The following is a 16,380-nucleotide window of genomic DNA, read 5'->3' as shown; positions in this document are numbered from 1 at the left end:
TTTCCCTGGTTTGCTAATCCTAAGAAACAGCTAATGTGAAAAATATACCACCAGATATATAAAAAAATGTGTCCAGTACGGATAAGTTACAAGGTTTTTCAAATAGTTGTTTGCCACTGAAACTGCTTATCTCTGCCACAGTTATGGGCTGAAACCTGAACTGTCACGCGTCTAAGGCTTTGACTTGAAAGAAAGGCGCACAGAGCAAGGAGCGAGCTGTGAACGTCCAGTCACCATCTCCAGTCACCAGCACCAGACAGAAGCGGAAAGACGCTCCATGGCATTCTGCCTTTGGATTCGCACTCATCTGGCTCACAGAACAAACAAAAGGAGGAGAAAGAAGAGTGGATTTCACAAAAAAAAAATGGACAACAGTTTATCCTCACTCCTGTTCTCTCATGGTTTTATTTGAAAATGCTCCTGGGGGTGGCCCTTTCAAAGTCGATTTCCTCCATATAGCGCACTCAGAATCAGGGCGGATCACGCTCTGTGTGAAGTTAAGACAAACATTCTCTTGGCAAGATCCATGAAAATCAGAGGGTTTAGCTAACAGTCTATAAGAGATATTTATTAAATGCTCTTTGAAGAAAAATGCTGGAGCTTTAGATGAAAAGATCCAGAGGAGAGAATTCTAGACTCAGATGTTACTTACCCATCTCTAAAAGAACATTGAATTCTCAGTAACATTTTTAATACTAAACAAAGGCCTTCAACTGTTCTCTTACAAACATCAGTGCAAAGAAGGCGACTTGTTCATGAAAATGATTTGGGAGGAGTCATACATGAACTCCTGAATTTAGTGGAGTAGATTCAAAAATTTGCAAGGTGAGGAGGGGGAGGTGTCATTCCTTCTAAGAAAAAAAAAGCTTCTGGAAGGAGAGATAATTTAAGAGTTAGAAATCTCTCAAGAAACATTAAAAGTTGGAGAACTGCAAATTATCCTGATGGATAAGAGACCAGTGAAGTTTCTAAATCAACTAATGTGCTTTCACAAAATTTCTCTGATAAAAGCCCAAATTTAATGTGACCATGTACAGAAGAACATAACCAGATGACGATGACGGCAAAAATGGCCTTTCTAGGAAGACTGTGCAGAAGGTGGGGCCCTGCATGGACGGAGCCTGCCGGCTGGTGAGGAAAACACATGGACTGTGATGTGGGGAGAGCCCGCCACAGCGAGTGACCCCTCACCTGCCTTCTCTGCCAAAGGAGACTCAGCTTTGGACGGGGGAGGGGCGGGGGGAACACACCAAAGGGAGATGAAGTTCCTAGTGATGTGAAGAGTTCAAGTTTTCTAAAGCGGTTAAAGTGTCCTAAATCAAATGAATTTCCACCAGAAAAAAAATTCTCAGAAAATACATAAGTAAGATCACTAAGCCATTATAATGAACCAAGAAGATCTGTAGAAAATGGGAGAGGCTCCTATATCTTTTAGATATTAAAACAGGGAAAGAAAGTGGATTCTAAAAACCATAGTGATTTAAGCATAATGTTGGTACTGAGAAAGAGGCTAACAAAGTGGATTAAAATGAAGATTTGTCTGGATCCTGATTTCAATTCTTTTGCATCAATACCTAGAGTGGGATTGCTGGTTCACGTGGTAGGTTTAGTTTTAGGGCCCCTCTGTACTGTTTTCTATGTTCTTTGCAGTGCTACGTTCACTGCAGCATCACCCACAATAGCCAAAATATGGAAACAGCCTATGTGTCCATGAACAGATGAATGGACAAAGGAAATACACGTGCATATACATGCAATGAGACACTATTCAACCTTAAACGAGTAGGAGATACTTCACTATGCAAAACATGGATGAACCTTGAGGACACTATTCTAAGGGAAATAAGCCAGACAGAAAGACAAAAACTGTGTGATCTCACTTATCTGTGGCATCTAAAGTGGTCAAATTCATAGAATCAAAGAGTAGGATCATGTTTGCCAGGAGCTGGGGGCAGGGAAATGAGGAATGACCAATTACCAGGCATGAAGTTGCAGTCCAGCAAGATGACTGAGTTGTAGAACTCTGTTGTACAACAGTGTACCCGGAGTCAACAATAGTATATTGTAGACTCAAAAATTTGTTAAGAGGGTAGGTCTCATGCTAAATGTTCTTACCACAAAAATATTAAAAAGAAGGAGAGAGGGGAAGGAGAAAGGAGGAGGAGGAGGAGGAGGAGAACAAAAAAGTTGCTGGCACCAGGAGGCATTGATCAATGAGACCTGAGCTTGCAGGAGTGGTTAATATGGGACTGGTTAGTCACGAAAATGTCATTTCTTTGTTTGATGATTGGGGTGATGAAAGCGGCTGAACTCATACTACCTGTGAGATCCTTACAAACTGTATCTTGTTAATATTATCATCCAAATTTACTTATAGAGACGAGTAACATTCCTGCAATCACGTAACTGGTAATTGGTGGGGCTAATGTTTGAAGCCAAGACTGCTGGGCCCCAAAGCACATGCCCTCCCTTCCATGTTGCCAGATCAGGACTATAGATGTGGGTAATTTCCGGATGCATTTGGCAATTCATTAAAGTAGGGCCTGGATACATCAGTGACCTCTCTAACTGGAAGGAAGTCGCCTGCTGCAAGGCCTTGCCTGGTGATTTGGGTGGGGATATAAAACAGTCACACTATGTGAAGAAGATAGCGAATTGCAGCAATGAAAAACACACTGCAAAACATGACTAAGACCCTCCCCAAATGTCCACAGCCTGTAGCAATAGAAGGAGCCCAGAGAGATGGCACTTGATGGCAATGAAGAGTTTAATATTTAGGTCCAAACAGTCACTATGCAAGGTAGGATGAAGGGGATATCAAAAAAGGGGTTTTCTCAAAGTACAAGTTCAGCTTACAATAAATTATTGTATTTAACAATAAGGGTATATGAGATTGCTTAAGTAATACTAGCTGTATAATCTGAAATAAAGAGTTGACCATTCTGGAATATCAAATTCCTCATCTACCAAATAAGGATAATGATTTCTATATCACATGTTCTGTGGATAAAAGAGATAACATCTGTGCTGGTAGCGACAAAAATAGGTAAAGATAGGACTGTTCTGACTCCTGGCTCAGGGCTCTTCGGACGCCACTGACACCCTCTAACTGCTGTCACTTTGCAGCGTCACAAACTCTCCCTGGCACACTACCCAGATTTATGCCTTCATGTATGTCCATAAATGCATTTCACTTTTTAACATATTATTTATATTTACATAAACTGCATTAGATTTACACATAAAATTTGCTTTAAATCTCACATTCTGTGCATTTCTCCATTGGAAAGTATCCATGGCCCAGGCAGCATTTGGAGCTAAAATGAAAGGCTTTATAATAAATATTACCCTTTGTGTGTGCATGGAAAATGGTCCCTTTTCCTAGTTTTCCCTGAGGGCACACTATTTTGGCTTTATTGTGACACTTCGCTGTGACACTGCAATGAGGGAAAGCCATGCTTTACATGTCACTGAGAGAAATGCCACAAAATGCTAACATATCTTCTCAAGGTTGCCAGAAATCATTTCCACTGGGTTGTGTTTTCCCATCTGCGGAGCTCTGAAATGTTAAGGAAATAAATGAGCTCTATTATCTATATTTTTCTAGTAGATGAGAAAGAAAGAGAAAAAATACACTCAGCCCTGCATTTATTGTTCTATTCAATCAAACTGTTGCTTTAAACATCCAGAGTCCCCTAGGGAACTTTATCAATGCACCAAATATCTTTCAACGCCGTATTTCAGGTTTTGATTTTTTATTAAAATATCTTTAAGGAATCTATATTTTTGCCTGAGAGAAACTTTTTGGTTACGTATTTGAGAAATGCTTCCATTTAGAAAACTGAACTCTAATTTGAATTAGCATTCCCTTTGATGACAACATATGACTGAAATTGTGATTGAAAAATCATTGAGGCAAACCATTACTAGATAACAGTAATAATAGATTCAGTGCTGGAAGTGTGTTTAGAAGTCAAATTCATTGACCTTTCAGGTTTCAGAAAAGATACAAGAAGCTAGGAAACTGCGAATCCCCAAAACCTGTCCAATAAGCAGTGGTTCAGCTTGTCTTCCACAGTAATAAATCCTCAACGCAAATCATCAAAAGATACGTAACACATTTTTTAAAATTCAGATTTAGCAATAGATATATTCTGTGAACACCCTCCAAAAGAATAAAATAGAAAAATAAATGAAGATTATGAACTCCTGAGTCCAAGGAAAACATTCACATGCTCCAATATTTTCATGGAAAATTCATAGCAGGTATTCCCACTCATTTTTTCTAATTAGGCAGAACATCACAGACTCATTGAAAGAGGCTGAGAAGTATGAATTTGAACAAAGACTAATAAGATTGACAGAAAAAAAACAAAAGTATGATGATTGACAAAGAAAAAATTAAACTATTATTATTTGCAGAGGCAAAATTGTGTGTGAGGAAAATCCAAAAGAATCTACAGATACAATTTTAAAATAAGTAAATTCAGTGAGTTCGCTATTCAATAATTAATTGCAGTTATATAAACCAGCAATAAACAGTTAGAAAATAAAATAAATTTATAATAGTATTGAAATATGAAATACATAGGAATAAATCTGTCAGATGTGCAAGACCTACACACAATAAAGAACATATAGAAAAAATTAACAGAGACCTAAATAAATGGAGAGATGTAGAGTGTTCATGAACTAAAAGACTCAGTATAGCAAGATTTGAATTCTCTACAAATTTATCTATTAGATTCAATGCAATCCTTATCAAAACCTCCAGAGGATTTTTTTTTTTTAGAAATTAACAGGTTAATTCTACAATTTCTGTGGAAATAAAAAGAACAAGCACAGCAAAGACAATCTGGAAAAAGAATAACAACAAAATTGGAAGACTTACAGTCTTGGATGTGAAAGCTTATCATGAAACTACTGTGCTTGAGATAGGGTGTTATTGGGGAAAACATAAACAAGCAGACCAATGGAACAGAACAGATGTTCCATCTATTGGGTCCAGAAATACAACCACACACATATAGTCAATTTATGACAAAGGTGTCATTGGGGAAAAGGTGCTTTTTCAGTGAATGATGCCAGGTCAATTGGGTATCTATCTGAAAAAAAGATGTCTCTACTTGTACCTCATCATATATACAACAAACAGCTCCAGGATTATAGATTTAAAATTTGCCCTGTAAAATAATAACTCTTCAAGAAGAAAATGTGAGATAATAGCTTCATGACTTTGGGATATTCAAAGATTTTTCAAGCAGTGTGTAAACAACACTAATTTAAAGAAAAAGATTGCTAAGTTAGAACACATTAAAATGAAAATTTTGATTTATCAGAAGATACCAACCAGTAAAGGGAGTGTCCTGTCAGTATTCTATTTCTTGATCAGTTCCCATAAGCATCTTCAGGTTGTGAAGAGTCAATGAGCTGTGCCCTTTTCACAGGGACACTCTGCTATGTGTATTTTATGCTCTTTAAAACAGTTGTTAAAAGATTATTAAGAGTGAAAAAACAAGCCAGGGAATGGGAGAAGGTATTTGCAATACATTATCAAAAAAGGACTTATACACAGAATATATGAACAATTTGGAGATATATAAAGTACATAAAGAAATAAGAAATAGACAGACTGACAATTTAAAAATTAGGCAAAAGACTTGGGCAGTCACTTCATAAAAGAACATTTGGCAGATACGCAAATGAAGAGGCGCTCAGACTCTTTTGTCTCCAGAGAAATGCAAAAACTCACAACTGGTACCGCTCGTGCCCCCTGGGATGGCTAAAATGAAAGACCGACGACCCCAAATGTCGGTGAGGACATCAAGCAGCTGGAACTCTGGTGCAGTAAATGGGTATGGTTGCTTTGGAACTTGCTTGGCAGTATCTACAAAACTGAACGTATATCTAACCTGTAGCCCAGAAATTCCACTCTTACATGTACATCTGAGAGAAGTGTGTCCATATGTACACCAAAAGGTATGTTCAGTTCACAGCAGTAATCTGTCCAAAACTGGAAACATCACACCATCCTGTGACTGTAGAATGAGGAAAGTATGGTGGAATATTCACACCCCTGAATATGCTGCAGCCATGAGAAAAAGGCAACTGTTGGTATGAATAATGCTGTTGAATTCCATAAACATATTGCTGAGTGAAACAATCCAGACAGCAAAGGAGTACAGACAATGAATCCATGTGGGAGAAGTCAGGAGAGCGGTTACTTGTGTGACGGTGGAGATTGTGGGAGGTAGGAAGGGGACTTCTGGGATGCTGATAAAGTCTGCTTCTAGTTCTGGGTCGTAGTTTCATGAGTGTGTTCACCTAGTAAAAATTCATAAAGCTGTACCCACATAATTTCTGCATTTTTCTGTATGTTCGTTATACCTCAATAAAATATTACATTAAAAAAAGAATATTAACAGGTCTACTTGCAGCCTGGTATCACGTTCAGTCCGCGTGAGTTGCAAATTTCTTTAATTGCCAAAAGTATTGATAGACTCAAGGTCAAAGGTCCTGACTTCAAGTGTAAATTCTTAATCCAGTGGAGCTAATGATAACCGGTAAAATTCAGTCAGTACTTACAATGTGTCCGGGAGTGTTCTAAGTCATTTACATGTATCAACCCGCTGCAGTCTTGCAATGATGCTCTCAGGTTGGTGCTGTTTCATCTCTAAAGCACAGAGGTGCTACTTTGTCAGATACCAGACAGCCATTAATGAAAGAGCCCAGATTTGAACCCAGGCATTCTGGACTTAAATTCTGCCTATTAATCATTATTTATTATTACCCTTCAAACTAGCTGCATCATACTGTTCAATGATTTAATGAACAGATATTATGACTGAATCCAGTGAATGGACACCACCAGTGGTGGAAGAACATAAAAAGCTTTCCAAATCATCAGTCTGACTTTTGTAGATGTCAGAATTAGAACCAATTGATGAACTGTATATGGTTTACAATTATAATCCTCAATTTTTTCTTAAAGGATAATAGACCACTATGTTGAGATATTGGTGGAGAAAATTTTCTTGGACCTAGGAAAGGACAGGCATTTTTCATGCACTAAATACAAGATGAGGCATGATTAAAGAGAGGTGAAGGTGATCTTTCTATTTTTATTTTTTTGGTTGAGAGTTTGTTTTGCAAATGTTCTCAAGTGATATCCATGTGCACGTTTGGCCTAATTACTCAAATTATTTAAAGTATGTTTGAATTCATTTTCATTCCTATACTACGTGTCTAAAACAAATGCAATTTATGCTTAGAATAGTGATTACTAGTTAATGCAATTGACTTTTTAGTCCTTTTGAATACTTCCAGGTAAAGCCAAACTCAACAATCATTCAGAAAAATCAATTTATATGGACAACACTGTACTTCCAGTTTAGACGCCTTTGGAGATATTGATTTACTTATTCAATAAATATGTAATTAGTACCAAATAAATATTTATTTAGCAGTGTTCTAAGTTTTAGGGATATAATACTGAATAAAACTGAAAAAAAATGTCTCTCTTCCTAGAGTTTTATTATAGAGATACAGAAAATTTTTTAATTGAGCAAAATACACAGAATGTTTGAAAATAAGTGCTTTGGGAAAAAAAAGCAAACAAGGGGAATAAGGAGTTTATGCTGGCAAAGGGTTGGAGTTTCAGATAGAATGGTCAGAAAAAGCCCCATTAAGAAGATTGAATCTGGCTGGGTGCAGTGGCTCACATCTGTAATCCTAGCACTCTGGGAGGCCGAGGTGGGAGGATCACTTGAGCTTAGGAGTTCGAGACTAGCCTGAGCAAGAGTGAAACCCTATCTCTACTAAAAATAGAAAAAATTAGCTGGGCGTGGTGGTGCGCTTGTAGCCCCAGCTACTGGGGAGGCTGAGGCAGGAGGATCACCTGAGCCCAGGAGTTTGAGGTTGCTGTGAGCTAGGCTGATGCCATGGCACTGTAGCCCAGGCGACAGAGTGAGATTACCCTGTCTCAAAAAAAAAAAAAAAAAAATTAAATCTTAGAAAAGATCTGAAGGAGATAAAGGAGAAAGCATGCAGAAACAGCGGGACACAGGTTTCAGACAGCAGGAACAGCAAATGCAAGGGTCCTGAGGCAGTACCATGCTTCACATGTTTCAGGGTGAGCACAGAGGCTTGAGTACAATGAGTGGGTGGGAGAATGACAGGAGACAAGGTTAGAGAAATAATGGATCCTGATTATGCCGGGAATTACGGACTATTTTAGGGACTTCAACTCTTAGTGAGGTGTGAAGACTTCGTGGTGTTTTGACAGAGTGACAGGTGCTGATTTGTGTTGCAGTAGGATTACCCTGGCTTCTGTGCTGAGAGCAGGCTCCAGGCAGTGAGGTCAGAAACAAAGAGGGTGGTCAGGAAGTTACTGAGATAATCCAGATGAGAGGTGATGGGTGAGCTGGACTGTGGCCATACCAGTGGGGGTGGTAAGAAGTGGTCAGACTCTGAATATATTTGGAAGAGGAAGCAAAATGGAGTTATTGAGAGATTAGATGTGAGATGTAAAAGAAAGTAAAGAGTCAAGGATGACTGTAAGGTTTTTGGCTTAAGAATTGGAATCTTGCAGTTACCTTTGCTGAGATGAGAAAGACTTGAAGAAGCAGGATTTGGGAGGGTTAGAGATCAAGAGTTCAAAATGGAGCATGTTAAATTTGAAATGCTTACTGCATATGGCATCAGTATGGGGACGTTTTGGTTGATACACTAAAAATATATTGAATCCTAAGAGAGCCCTGGACGCCCTGAGCCCCAGAAGTAGTCCCCTTCTGTCTCTGTCATGCTGAAGATGATTCAGAGGTTTCTATTTTGCAAGGGCATGCATGCTTCCATCTCCCCTTCTCGCCCCCTGAACAATAATCAAGGTCCATACACAACATCCTCTGGCTTGCTAAGGGTGGAAGGTGCACATGCCAAAGGAGCTGCAGGATGTAGCTAATATGCGTGGCAGGAGCTGGAGGAGTGCAGATGGGCTTGATCTGGGGGTGTTGGATCAAAGGGATGGAATATCAACTTGGTTAAGGGAAAGTTAGTGTGGGGGCCATCCCACATGTTACAAGATTTAACACCCTGTCAAGGGCTCCGGGAGATGGTGCTAACATGCTCCTAGACTGGCTCTTGGAGGCCTAGAAAAGCAATGGCTCACACTAATCAGAAGTTCCAGAACTCCCATCTCAAAGGATAAAGAAGAAATCAAAAGGTTCAGAGAGGTGGGCACTCTAGAATGGATACCTTACACAGGCTAGAAAATCCATACCAATAAACATCGTGATCTTTTGTCAATTATCTGGGCCTGAGGCAGTTCTCAAACTCAGAACCCAATGACTGAAAGAGAAGCCATGTCCCCTTGAGGAAGGCCTCTGCCGCATCAAGTCAGGTATATATGGTGATATCCCCAAGTCCCTTCCCATAAGGACCTGTGGCCATTTACTTGGAGAACAACCATGTTGGGGGAAAAATACTGCACAGGCATTTCAGGGACAGTTGCACACAGTGTCTGAGTTGATGCTGAGGGACTGAAGCTTCATCATGGCCCTTTGTTAGAGTGGGAGACTATGAGGGCAGATCACAAATACAGCCCTGGCCCACTGGGGGTTCTGGCTCCAAGAACCTGCCCCACGTTGTGCCCTGGCCTCTGCATGTGTAGTGGGAACAGATACACACTGGCTTCGTGGCTAGGTGGGTAAGTCCTAATAAAGTGGGATCCATAAGTGGAATCCTCTAAAAGTTCTCCTTTCCCATCACCAAAATAGTAGATCTAAAACATTATATTCTGGAGGGAAATGGCAAAGATTAGCACAGGTTGAGCATCCATAAATCCAAAAATCTGAAATACAAAACATTTTGAGCACTGACATGACGCCATAAGTAGACAATTCCACAACTGACCTCACATGACGGTCACAATCAAAACACAGTCAAAACTTTGTTTCATGCACTAAATTATTTAAAATATTGTGTAAGATTACCTTCAGGCCATGTGTGTAAGGCGTATATGCAACATAAATAAATTCATGTTTAAACTTGGGTCCCATTCCCAAGATATCTCATCATGTATATGAAATATTCCAAAATCCAAAAAAATTCAAAATCTGAAACACTTCTGGTCCCAAGCATTTTAGATAAGGGAAACCCAAACCGCACCATCCTTAAAATGTGGAGGATGCTTGGTTGGTGGTCCCTATTGTTTTTCCACTTAATTCACCAGTGTGTACCCCACAAGACTGATTGTATAGGTCGACAGTGGCCTACCACAAACTCAAATAAGCAATAATTCCAACTGCAGCTGCTGTGCCAAAATATGGGATCTTTGTTTAGTAGATTAACACAGACTCAAATATGTGTGTTGCAGTCCCTGACATGGTAAATGTGTTCTTTTCCACTTCTAGCAGGAAGCAGAACCAAGAACAGTTAGTATTCCAATGACAAGCAGAAAAAGTTCAGATCTATGATCTTGTTGAAGACTATGCTAACTCTGCTCCCCTCTGTCATGCTGCAGTCTGAAGAAATCTGGGAAATCTGGACATCCCCGAGGCCATCGCATTAGTAAATTATGTTGACTGGCCAGGCACGGTATCTCACACCTGTAATCCCAGCACTCTGGGAGGCCGAGGCAGGAGGATCACTTGAGGCCGAGAGTTTGAGACCAGCCCAGGCAACATAGTGAGACCCTGTCTCTGAAAAAAAAATACAAATTAGTGAGGTGTAGTGGTGCACCTGTAGTCCCAGCTACTCGGGAGGCTGAGGTGGGAGGATCACTTGAGCCCAGGGATTTGAGGTTGCAGTGAGCTATGATTGTGCCACTGTACCCCAGCCTGTGCAACAGAGTGAGACCCTGTCTTTTAAAAAAAAAGTTATGTTGATAACATCATACTAAGCAGAACAGAGAATCAAGAAGTGGCAAATATTCCGGAGCCCTTGAAAAGACATCTGTGTTTGAGAGGTGGAAGATGAATCCAACAGAGATCCAGTGAAGAGTTTGGGGGCTCCGTGTCTGGGTATTCTGGCATGTGCCCATTTATCACAAAGAACAAATTATCCCATCTCACATTTCCCTCCACTGAGAAGAAAGCACAATGCCAAATTAGTCATTTTAGGTTCTGGGAATAGTGTATTGCACACCTGGGAATACTGCTCTGACCGACAGCCAGCTTTGCCAGGCAGCCCGGGCAGCATCACGGGCAGCCCTGCTGCTGGACCGCACAACCTGGTGATGCTAATGGTTTGTCCACAGGCATCTGCAGCAAGAAAAGATGCCGATGGCATTTACGGCAAGATCTAGCAGAAGAATCACAGTGTAGACCCACATGTCACTTGCAGCAGAGAATTACACACTACTGGAAAAACAGCCCAGTTGAGATGGAATCCCTGACCACGAGGTCAGAGCTGACCATCGCGAGCTGCATTCTGTTAGATCCACCAAGTCACGGTGCCAAGCAGGTCTAGAAGCCACCCACCACAGGATGGAAGGTGCAGCACTCGGCTGGAGCAAATCTGCAGGGACAGGGATGCTGCATGGCAGGCGCCCAGACTCCCACGACATCCACCACTGCGCAACACACCCTCAACTGCCACAGGTGGGCGTGTGCGGGCTCCTGAACACCAGCCACTGAGGAAGAAAAGGATGAGCTTAGTTTGTAAATGCGTTTGGCTCAGCATCTGAGCGCACTCTGAAAATGGTCTGCAGGTCACCACTTAAGGGTGGCTTGGGAAGGGGCAAAGAGAAGAATCTTCCTCATGGCACAGCTACAGGGAAGGACAGGGGTGCATCTGGTTTTCCTTTGGGTGGAGAGAAAAGGGGCCAATGTAAGAAAATATCCCTGGATATATATAGTCCCCAACTGATCACCGGATATACATAGTCCACAACTGATCTGCTGGAGTATCTCCTGGCTGTTCCTGGCCCAAACTTAGCAGCAAATTAACAGGTTTGCAGTCAGAGAGCCTGAAAGACATGGTGACCTGTGGCTCAGGTCCCTTGGGCATGAAGTAAGTCATCTAAGACAGCAGGGGTACTTGGCAAGGACGAAGGGAATGGGTAGAAGAGCAGGCAGGCAATGAACACAATACACAAAGCAGGTATAAAAGGATTTGAGCCGGGAAGTTGTGGATGGTGCGCACTCCCCTCTCCTCCCTCCAAGGCTGGGGCACTCACTTCCCTGCCTGCTGAGAGGTTGGGAGCTGATGGGGCTTAGCTGAATCCATTTCTGGGAACTGCCCTCAGCCAGAGAGCCATCTAACCTCGGATCATGTCACCATAGGACAGCCCATCTTTCCCCTTGGGAAGGCAGGGCCACCTCTGAAGAACAATCTAGCAGAGTGCTCTCTGTACAAGGGCTAGGGCTCCCACTGTGGTTCCGCTTCTCCCCCGCCCGGTCCTGCCTCCCTTACATCTAACAGGTATTGTTCCGGCACACGGGGCTGCAGGAGACAAACAGTCTGCACATGTCTACTCAGACAGCATTTTTAGGAGTTCAGGAGACAGAACCCTGGGGAAAAGTTAAAGTCCTATGCATGGATTTGAAATAGTCCTCAAGATTCCTAAGATAGTTCATGGGCCACCGTAAACAACACATTTACTTTTAGCAGTGAGGACTGTGGAGCAATTGTTCATTCCCCAACGATAGTCTCTGAAAGTCAGGATCTGCCTGTCTCAGCTCTGTCTTAGAAACTTGGTGACCACACCCATGTTTATAGAGCCACAGTGTGTCCAACAGTAAACCTATTATGTAAACTTGAAGTACTCCTATCATAAATTCAGCATCTACTGAGGTGTTGCTGTTTATGGATGGTTGGTTTGCTGTCATGGAGCACTGGTTCCATTGACAAGGCTATTCGATAATGTCAGGTTGTAAGAGGAGAGAAATTTTTTTTTTTCACAAGGCCAGAGCTAATAGATGTTTTTTTTCCTCATTTAATTGGGATTAAGTTTTATGAATGATAAATTAATTGCATAACATCCACCACAGAAATTTTTTATAAAACAATCAAGCCATTAAAAGCCACATCATAATAATAAGAAGAGGAATAATAAGACACTTCCTCCAAATCGTGAGGTAATAGTAAATGGAGTTACAAAGTGTCCCACAAACCTCCAGTTGCCCCTCAGGCCAGGTGAACACAAGTTCCCTTGTGATGTCATTCTGGTGACACTGTCACAACATACTGCTGCCATGCCAACATCGCGTTTGGCATCTACCTTGATTATAAAACTTATCTCTCTAAGTTACAATCTTCTCCCCCAGTAACGTGGAAACATCTACAGAAGAGACTGTTAATTGTTCATTTTTATATCTCATTTGCATAATATAAGGCCTGTGTCTTAGTAACATGTTCAGTAAATGTCACTGAAGTTGAACCCACCCAGATGTAAGCATATAAAAATGACTTTTGGTGCAAACATGAACCTAGGAAATTGCCTTTCTCCAGGAGATGCGTCAAAAGCCGCCTATTAAATGCATCCTTCTTAGGGCAAGAGTTCACTGCTCCGTGGGAGCTTCTGTGCCCAGCCCCCCACCCCCGGCCACCGAGAGAGAGTGCGCTGTTGCCCGACAGCCGAAAAAGAGACAGGAGGTAAGTTAGCAGAAGCTGGTGCATCAAGATATCCTAATTGGTGCACACAAACATTGACGGAATGACAATGACATTATGAACTAATCAGTCCCAAACTCAACTCTCCAAGAATGCAGAGCAATCATGTAGCTCTAAAGGTAATTCAATCCTCACATGAACCAACTTTCTTAAAGAAATAACTGTTCAACCATTGACTAAAACACAAAATACATACCAAATATACACCTCAATAATACAAAATATAAATTTCTTCCAATTTATACCCAAAGACAATGTATTTCAGTTACATAATGTAGGTCTACTAAACTCCTTTTAATTGCCTATAGATTGACTGAACAATTAATTTAATGTGTATCAGCAATTTAGCCATACAATATACAAATAGTTCCCTGGCTTCTTGTAAAAACATAATATAATGGAGAATAGAGATTTCCTCGAAAGACTAAAAGTTGATAATATCAAGTAGGATAAAATTAGAAAATTAAAGATAGTAAGAGATGAACATTATGTGGATTTTAGAATGAAGATACTTGAAGAATTCAGAAAGAATTTAGATTCAAAGGGAGATTTGCTATTGTTGCTGTTCAATAATTAATTAATAAACAAACTAAAGCCATACTGTTTGTTATTTTAATTTGAGTAATACTTCAAAATACTTTCTTAAGTACATAAATTAATGAAATATTTGCGGTTTTATATTTATTTAGTCAAACAGCATCATAAAACTGAAAGCATTAAAGAAAATGAAACAGAAATTATCTTATTTTGATCATAGAAAAATACAAAAATAAAATTCACGTAGTTCATGAATATTTGCCTCACCAAAATATTTACTATATTTGAGGAAGAAATATTTAAAATAACCTTACTTAAAAAAGCTTTAAAAGAAGATCATTGCATCATCTTAGCTGATCTTTGATAAGTACTATATTTTCTTATACATGGTATCTGCTAAAAATATTAAATCTAGTTGAGTAACAGAAGCATCTTGACAATTCAAGCTAAATAAATTTATAGAATTGAGTTCAAAGTGACTCTTTTTATTTCAACTACTTAGTTAATATTCTGAATTCTTTTTTTTTTTTCCTTGAAGCTTGTATTCCTAACCAAAAAAATCAAGTAAAATAAAATAATGAGAGCTATAAAATTCCACCATAATGGGGATAAGAATGCTATGCTTGGCCAGGCGCGGTGGCTCACGCCTGTAATCCTAGCACTCTGGGAGGCCGAGGCGGGTGGATCGCTCGAGGTCAGGAGTTCGAGACCAGCCTGAGCAAGAGCGAGACCCCCTCTCCACTAAAAATAGAAAGAAATTATCTGGCCAACTAAAATATATATGTAGAGAAAATTAGCCAGGCATGGTGGCGCATGCCTGTAGTCCTAGCTACTCGGGAGGCTGAGGCAAGAGGATCGCTTAAGCCCAGGAGTTTGAGGTTGCTGTGAGCTAGGCTGACGCTATGGCACTCACTCCAGCCCGGGCAACAGAGTGACACTCTGTCTCAAAAAAAAAAAAAAAAAAAAATGCTATGCTTTATTTTTGTATATTATGTTAATATATGATCCAACCACATACATTTAATTTTTTGTATATTCACAAATACCTAGTTTTAGAAGAAAATAAAATGTGCCCTCTGTTCATTTTCCTAGCACATTATATCATCTAATTTGAAATAGTAATCGTGCTAACAAGCAGAAATTTTGTTAGCAAAGTAAGCTTGCCAAAAATGATTAAAGTTAAAAAGCCAATGACTTAGGTGCTGCTTAGGTACGGAGGTCGGGGTGAGGATGGAGGGGAGGATTGGGAGGTGCCTTGCCGCTGCCCCCGCCCCTCCCGCCTGCCTAGGCTGGGGCTAGAACTGCACTTTGGGTCACATGCGGAGACCAGTCTTACTGGTGTAGTTTTCTCCTTGGGGGAAAGCATGGTAAGCCCCAAACTTGAAAGAGAAGAAATCTTAAATAGAACTATCTTCCTATTTTTTTTCAAATCTCCCCATAAATGACACAGAAAGCTTCATTCACGCCGCCACTGCATTGTCATCCTGTTTGATTTTATTTGGCGAGTGTCTGCATCGGTATTGTAAGGACTGACATCCATCTGCGCATCTGCTCCCTGACTTTATACGGCAGTCCCCCTTACCTGAGGTCTGCTTTGGGGTTTCAGTTACCTGCGGTCAACGGAGGTGTGAAAACAGGTGAGTGCAGTAAAATGAGATAGTTTTAGAGAGAGACCACGTTCACATAACTTCTATTACAGTATATTGTTATAATTATTCTATTCTATCATTAGTTATCATTGTTAATCTCTTACTGTGCCTGGTCTATAAATTAAACTTGATCATATGTATGTATAGGAAAAACACCATATATGTAGGGCTCTGTGCTATCTGTGGTTTCAGGCACTCAACTGAGGGTCTTGGAACTGTCCCCCAAGGGGAAGGCACGACCACTGTACCTTACAGCACATGGTCTGGGGCTTCCTGCAGTTCAGGGACTATTTGCTATGTATCTTCTAGGCACTGTGTGAACACTTGCAGGTTGAGGAGAAGCAGAACCCTTGCATGCACGCTTCTAAGGAAAGGAGAAACACTTAACTTTGTTATAAAATGTGAAGCTCAAATAAATTACAGTTATTTTGTAAACAAAATAAGAACTTTAAATTTTAACAGAGGTTGTTGAAAAGAATGCAGAACCAGTATCCAGATACTGGCAAAGTTCTATTTCAAAAATCCCATCTCAGCTCTCAGTTTTGAGTGGGAACATGGGAACAGAATAAGTGACAGTGAAGAT

At 40.5% G+C, this 16,380-nt stretch overlaps 1 protein-coding gene across 1 annotated transcript in view; it reads right to left on the bottom strand.

Annotated features, from left to right (window-relative positions):
• ST18 (ST18 C2H2C-type zinc finger transcription factor) overlaps positions 1 to 16,380 on the bottom strand; it is a 96,285-nt gene that overhangs the window by 61,669 nt on the left and 18,236 nt on the right. The gene's annotated exons all lie outside the window — the stretch shown is intronic.

The sequence above is a fragment of the Lemur catta genome, chromosome 9 (assembly GCF_020740605.2).
Source record: "Lemur catta isolate mLemCat1 chromosome 9, mLemCat1.pri, whole genome shotgun sequence".
NCBI lineage: Eukaryota > Metazoa > Chordata > Mammalia > Primates > Lemuridae > Lemur > Lemur catta.
Note: the sequence above shows the minus strand (reverse complement) of the source record. Positions and strands in the feature narration are given on the sequence as shown.